Source organism: Macrobrachium nipponense, chromosome 11 (genome assembly GCF_015104395.2).
Source record: "Macrobrachium nipponense isolate FS-2020 chromosome 11, ASM1510439v2, whole genome shotgun sequence".
Lineage (NCBI taxonomy): Eukaryota > Metazoa > Arthropoda > Malacostraca > Decapoda > Palaemonidae > Macrobrachium > Macrobrachium nipponense.
The window spans coordinates 30,966,000-30,972,351 of record NC_061087.1 but is presented as its reverse complement, the minus strand read 5'-3'; the positions used below and the strand labels follow the sequence as shown (position 1 = coordinate 30,972,351).

Here is a 6,352-nt window from a genome sequence, read left to right as displayed (position 1 = left end):
AGAGAGAGAGAGAGAGACAGAGAGAGACAGAGAGAGAGAGGTTGGATCTCGTCCATCTTTTGGATAATGAAAGTTGTACAGACAGGATTGCGAAAAACCTCTATCCAGTCTCTGTGCTCTTTAAGTCCACACATATTCCAGAAGGTTTCTTACCAAACAGTTTCAGATGAAGGAAACAGCTGTATTTTGTGAAAACAAAAGACTCTATGGGAAGACGTGCGAAACTGTAAAGGCATTTGGGAACACTATACAATCTCTCAATCCTGTCTATACAACTTTCATTATCCAAAACAGGGACGAGATCCAACATCACCCCTCCTCTGTGTGTGTGCGTGTGTGTGTATAAGGAGTACGATCAGGTTTGCTATAATGGTGATCCTGGCAGTTGTTTTACTCAACAATACATTTCAAAGCTTGAACATTTGCTTTCAGTTTCCACAGGCGAGTCCCAATGCCTGTTGACGTCTGAAAGCCGTCCTCCTCGCAATGATTTGCAACGCCCCCCCCCCCCCCCACTACCACACACACTCACAAGGCCTCACAGACAGACGAATATGGGAGGCGTTCAGTAAAGATGCTGTGTAGGGCAGAAGGTGACGACGCATAAATACGAAGCAAATATGGCACAGGACCCTCCAATACAATGCACCATAAATGTCTGAGAAACTGACCTTCCCTCTTATTCTTGTTTGTCACATGTTCTGTTTTGATCAAAAAGTAATCGCTGAAATCAGATAGGTAGCTTTCCATTCCTCTGCCATTAGGCGTGAAACGACGTATACAGATTGCACCAACAGCTTTCAAGATGACAAAGGACAATATGCAGATTCCTTCGGATTCCATTCTCCCTATTTCCGCGAGAGGAAAGTAGGGAGAGCGTCCGACAACACTACAATAGAAAAAGCTTCCTTTCGTTACGAGGAGCTCTACCGACATAACGAACGAATAGTATGGAGTATAATAGAGCTTAGGACAAAGGCCAAGCACTGGGACCTATGAGGTCATTCAGAGACGGAAAGGAAATTGAAAGCAGGTCAGTCTGAGAGGCGTGACAGGAGGGAAACCCCCCCCCCCAAAAAAAAAAAAAGAAAGTTGGGAGAAAGAGGGAATACGAAAAGAGGTACAGTAAAAGGAATGAAAGGGGTTATAGCAGCTATAGGCATCATAACAGACAAGCATTTTGTCTGTCCACGTTTTCACTGACCGTCAAAACAGTGTCTGATAATCATCAAATAGAAGAAGAAGAAGAAGAAGAAGAAGAAGAAGAAGAAGAAGAAGCAGCCAGAACCATCTTGCAAACTTCAGAGCCATGAAGTCCGGGAGTCAATCTCCTTCCAAGCACAAACCAACAAAAACAAACGAAATTGAAGGTAACTGACTCGACACCTACAAGACCGGAGGAGATCTATCATCAATTTCTTACGGCCACCGACTTTGAAATGGAGGAGGAAATCAAACGAAACCGAAGAGGACGTTACTTATCGATAGCTTTCATAGGAATTATTAAGAAGATGAATAATTCCACTTTTAAGAGATACTATATCCCAAGCAAACCGTCAACTATTACGGAATGATACTCTGTTATTTTTGAGAGAGAGAGAGAGAGGTTAATAAGAAGACTTCTAGAAACAGTTCTATTATTCAAGAAGTAATTATTGAGAGAGAGAGAGAGAGAGAGAGAGAGAGAGAGAGAGAGAGAGAAAATATGTTATATCTTTCCCCCTTGAGTTTCTCCGTCCACACTGAATTCATTGAGATTGTGCAACACGACGCATAAGACCGGGGCATCTGGAGATGATTTCAACATGATCAACAAACCACTCAAGCTGGTATACTTTCGACGTCCCACCTTTGAGGCAGGGCGCTGGTACCAACACAACTGTGAGGTCCTTCATAGGATCTCCCCTGCTTCCTCCTCCTATGTCCTATCCACCACCCACCAGTTGAACCAACTAAAGCAAATAAAAGTCACAAAACAGAAACTATGCACTACTACTAAGGAGGAAGAGTGTGTCCTCTCTTTTTTGTGAGGGGGGGTGTGTAGAACTGGGAGGATCTGCCCCACCCCCCTGTGGCGAAAAAGATGGACTTAGTGGACTGTATATGCTTAACGTTGTTACTTGTCAAAAACCGCTAAAAGCCTTACGTAACAACTCAACAAAATTCCCTTTGCGGTTTCTAAATTGCGGGGAGATATCTCTCAACCCAATTCATTATTAACGAGGATAACACACCAACATCATTAATGAATAGTACCACAATTAAGTACTTTCACTTACTGAGCAGTCCTTGTAGACATTAACTCAGATCATAAATCGCTTTACGAAATACGACAAGAGGTACGCGCCTCTCTCTCTCTCTCTCTCTCTCTCTCTCTCTCTCTCTCTCTATCTCTCAAAATGTTGCGAGTACTCACGGGTTGATTTTCAGACCTTAGAGGACCGCTGTGTTATCTCGTTTCTAAAAGTTATTTGCATAACCTTCAAGTATGAACACTAAAGGTTTATCAGATCAATTTACATTCTCCATCCACAAAACTGAAACATAGGAAAAATGAAATAAAATCGAGGGATATTGAAATGCATTTGATAAATTTACAGTTAAAATTAATTTAATAACTAAAAGTTAAACATATCAAAGAGTAATAACACGAGTGACATATGAAATTAATCACTCAATGGGAATTATAACACAATGGCACTCAAATGAAACAAATTACGACAAAATTCAAAGAATCAGGGCAATCGCCCTTTCTAAATCCACACACACATCACTACACACAACACCAGATGACAGGTCACCTCAAAAGTTGAGCCAAGAAGCTGTTTGTTCCGTCCTGCATTCGGGTTTTGTTGGGGAAAAGAGACAATTTATACAATTAACACGAATGCAGAACTGACCTACAAGGTTTTCATGAACATAAAAAACTCTACAATAATTATCAACTTCGTTGTCAAAAATAAATTCCAGATATAATAGTGTGGAACTTCAACATATTTATCAAATGTAGTGAATTAATTGGTGGTGTGTGTCAATACAATTTTGGGCGATATCACGCCCACACAGTGTACTGAGCACATACACATACACACCCCTAGAGGGGCACGCAAAGGAGCGGTCAGAGTGGTGAACTACTACCTTTCGGTGCTAACCGCACCTCAGATACTACATACCCACATGCTAGAGCATAGCAAAATCAGATAAAATAAGGTTAAGAGTGTCATTCTCGAGTAGATGTGGTTCTTTCACCCTTATAATGTCATTCAATATAGACGTACACATCTTTACAAAATATATGGGCATGCAAATATATTTGGTTTTCACATGAATACAAATACATTAACATAGTTCCTGTCTGTCAGTTACCTGACAGACGGCAATACGCAGTGAAAATCAGTCAGTAATTTCTTATGAGACAGATACTAATAACGATAATAAGAGACAGGCAGCACGGAAATGAGTGAATACACAAACACATTAGAATATATATATATATATATATATATATATATATATATATATATGATATATATAGATATATATAGATATATATATATATATATATATATATATATATCTATATATATATATATATATATATATATATATATATATATATATATATATATGGTAGGTTTCTTGTCCGTCATATCTTTGTGCAGATGAGTATACAATATTCTCTCTCTCTCTCTCTCTCTCTCTCTCTCTCTCTCTCTCTCTCTCTCTCAGGCAGTGATGCCGTATTAGTCTCATGTTGTGTCACAGAATGGGTTATTCTACAATGGTCAGGTTCGGGCAAACGGAGAAGAATGATGTCTCCTGCTTGCAATGGTGAGTCTACTGGACCGGAAGTTCCGTTCATTCAACTTCGTTTCTTCCTTCTTTCACTCATCCCATTTGATTTCCGTCTTTGAAAGTATTCCCTATCTGATCCGTTTGGACTTGACTTGTGTATGTAACAGTCAGAGACATATTTTTTCCCAACATTCCGCTCCTTTTTCCCTTTCAGAAGCCTGGTGGACGCTTCAGGGCAAGGGAACAAAGAGGGCCTGCCGCCTCCTCCTACCTCCTTCCTCCTCCTCCTCCCTTCCGTTCCTTTCTTCATGTGACCTCTAAGCTTACGACGCTGGTCAACACTATACTTCATCGCAAGTAGCTCCGACTGATGAGGGCAGACCGTCAGCCTCCTCCTTCATCTTCCTCTGTTTGTGCTCTTTTCATCTGAACATTTGAAGGCTAGGTTTCTGATTCGTTGATAGAGCTGAATGCATTTTACAAAACACTCGCACCCGTACAGATACGTTTTATTTGTGTGTGTGTGTTGGGGGGGGGGGGGGGGGGTGGGGGGGGGGGGGGGCGGCGGCCGGCGTGTTGAGGGAATTCCTCTCACAATCATAATAACTCTCATCAACATCTTCAACACCCCAACCAAAAGAAAAGGAAAAACGGAGATGTAGGATTTGGCAGTGATGGAGGAGGCCGGCGGCTCCTTCTTGCCCTTGAAGCCTTGAAGCTCCACCCAGCTCTGAAAGGGAAAAGGAGAGGAATGTGGGAACAAAATAAAAAATAATTCTATGACCTTAAATACACACCCAGGTCAATCCCAACGGACCCAGATGGGGGAATACTTTTCCAAAGGACGAAATCAAATGGGAGAGTGACGAAGAAGAAACGAAGAATGAAGGACAAAGTCCGTAGATTCACATGAGCAGAAGACATCACTTCTCTCGTTTCCCGAACCTGACCATTGTAGAATAACCCATTCTGTGACACAACATGAGACTAATACTGGCAAACACTGCCTGAGAGATAGAGAGAGAGAGAAGAAGACAGAGAGAGAGAGAGAGAGAAGAGAGAGAGAGGAGACAGAGGAGGAAGATGGGATTATAGAGAGAATAATTTTTATACTCTTCTTCTGCACCAAAGATATGACAAAGACAAGAAACTCCAACCATATAATATATATTTATAGATATATAATATATTTAATATATATTATATATATTATATATAAATATATATTACTTAATATTTATCTATAAGAAAACTAGTAAGGGGTTTCTCAAGCCCTACAGAATATAACACAAGGAAAAGGTAAAGGCATGGGGTAAAGGCATCATCTCAAGCGTACTACACAATTTATTGCCGACGTTTCACAATCGCTTCGATACCCACCCACCCCCATTTTCAAGGCTGGGAATTGATAAAAATACAAAACATATAAGACTCAGTCAACTGATAGAAAACACGGTATCTATATTCAAAATTTAGACACTAAAACATTTAAAAGGTAAAAAATTGCTATACCACCAACACTAGGTTGGAGAGACCCAACCTACCAGTTTAAAAATAAAAAGAAAGGGGTGATTGAAGGACAGAGCGGAAGCGGGGAGAAAAAAAAGAAAAAAAGAAAAAAACCCACACACACAAAACTATACAAAAGACGAGAGACAGAACTTAAGTGAACAAAACAAGTTGGGTTAGGCCTATAAACAACTGAACTTGATTGAGGGACCTGGGCATTTTAAAATGCATTCGTAACAATTGGTCTTGGATTAAAATGGGATTCCAGTGTTAAAAGTTTCAATCATCCTTATTGGCTGATCCAACTAATTTTAAAATCATTGACATTCCAAGCGGGAGCGAACAGGTAATGGTGTGATTATTACGGATGCTAGAATAGCCATCAGGATTGGATAGTTTGCATCCTGTTCTGAAACTGACTCCTTTGTTTTTGGTCGCAGAAACCGGACCTTGTTAGCAGCCTCTTCGTGCATCCCAACAATAAGTACCACCGCCATTACATCTTGGGACCAATGTATTATTTTATAAACTATGGCTGGGACATCAAAGGCTGGCTTAATCCTGGAAGAGAGAATGATAGATTTCGTCCTTTCAAACATGATAAACTAAATTTCCAGGGGAAAATAACAACAATCGAGGGTATTTCAAATTGCAAACAAAACAATTACAAGCTTCTGTGGGGCCACAGGTAAAGCAAAACCTCATATTCTTGGAAACAACACTTAGGTGGAGGAAGGACTTTTGACCACTAGTACGAAATTTGCACCATGGATGCATAAAACTTATAACTTTTTTAACTTTTTTGTCCAATAGTGTCAGACTAAACAATTCCCCCCCTCAGGTTCCCCGGGCAACCTTCTTGGACGCAGCCTAACCGGATACGAGGACGATGCTGGCGGCTGCAGGCAGTGAAGGACCATTCCAGGTACGTGCAAACCTGGCGACAGCAGTGGTTTTTGTTGGGGGTTGATAACCTTGCACCTTCAGGGGTTGCACCTCCCTGGGAAAAAGATTTTGGGATTTTGGGGGGGGCCATTCTTATTAGTGG

The 6,352-nt window shown here is 40.8% G+C and overlaps 1 long non-coding RNA gene across 1 annotated transcript in view; it reads right to left on the bottom strand.

The window, feature by feature from the left end:
• The window catches only part of LOC135204302 (uncharacterized), a 135,876-nt gene that overhangs the window by 111,910 nt on the left and 17,614 nt on the right, over nt 1-6,352 (bottom strand). The window lies entirely within an intron of this gene.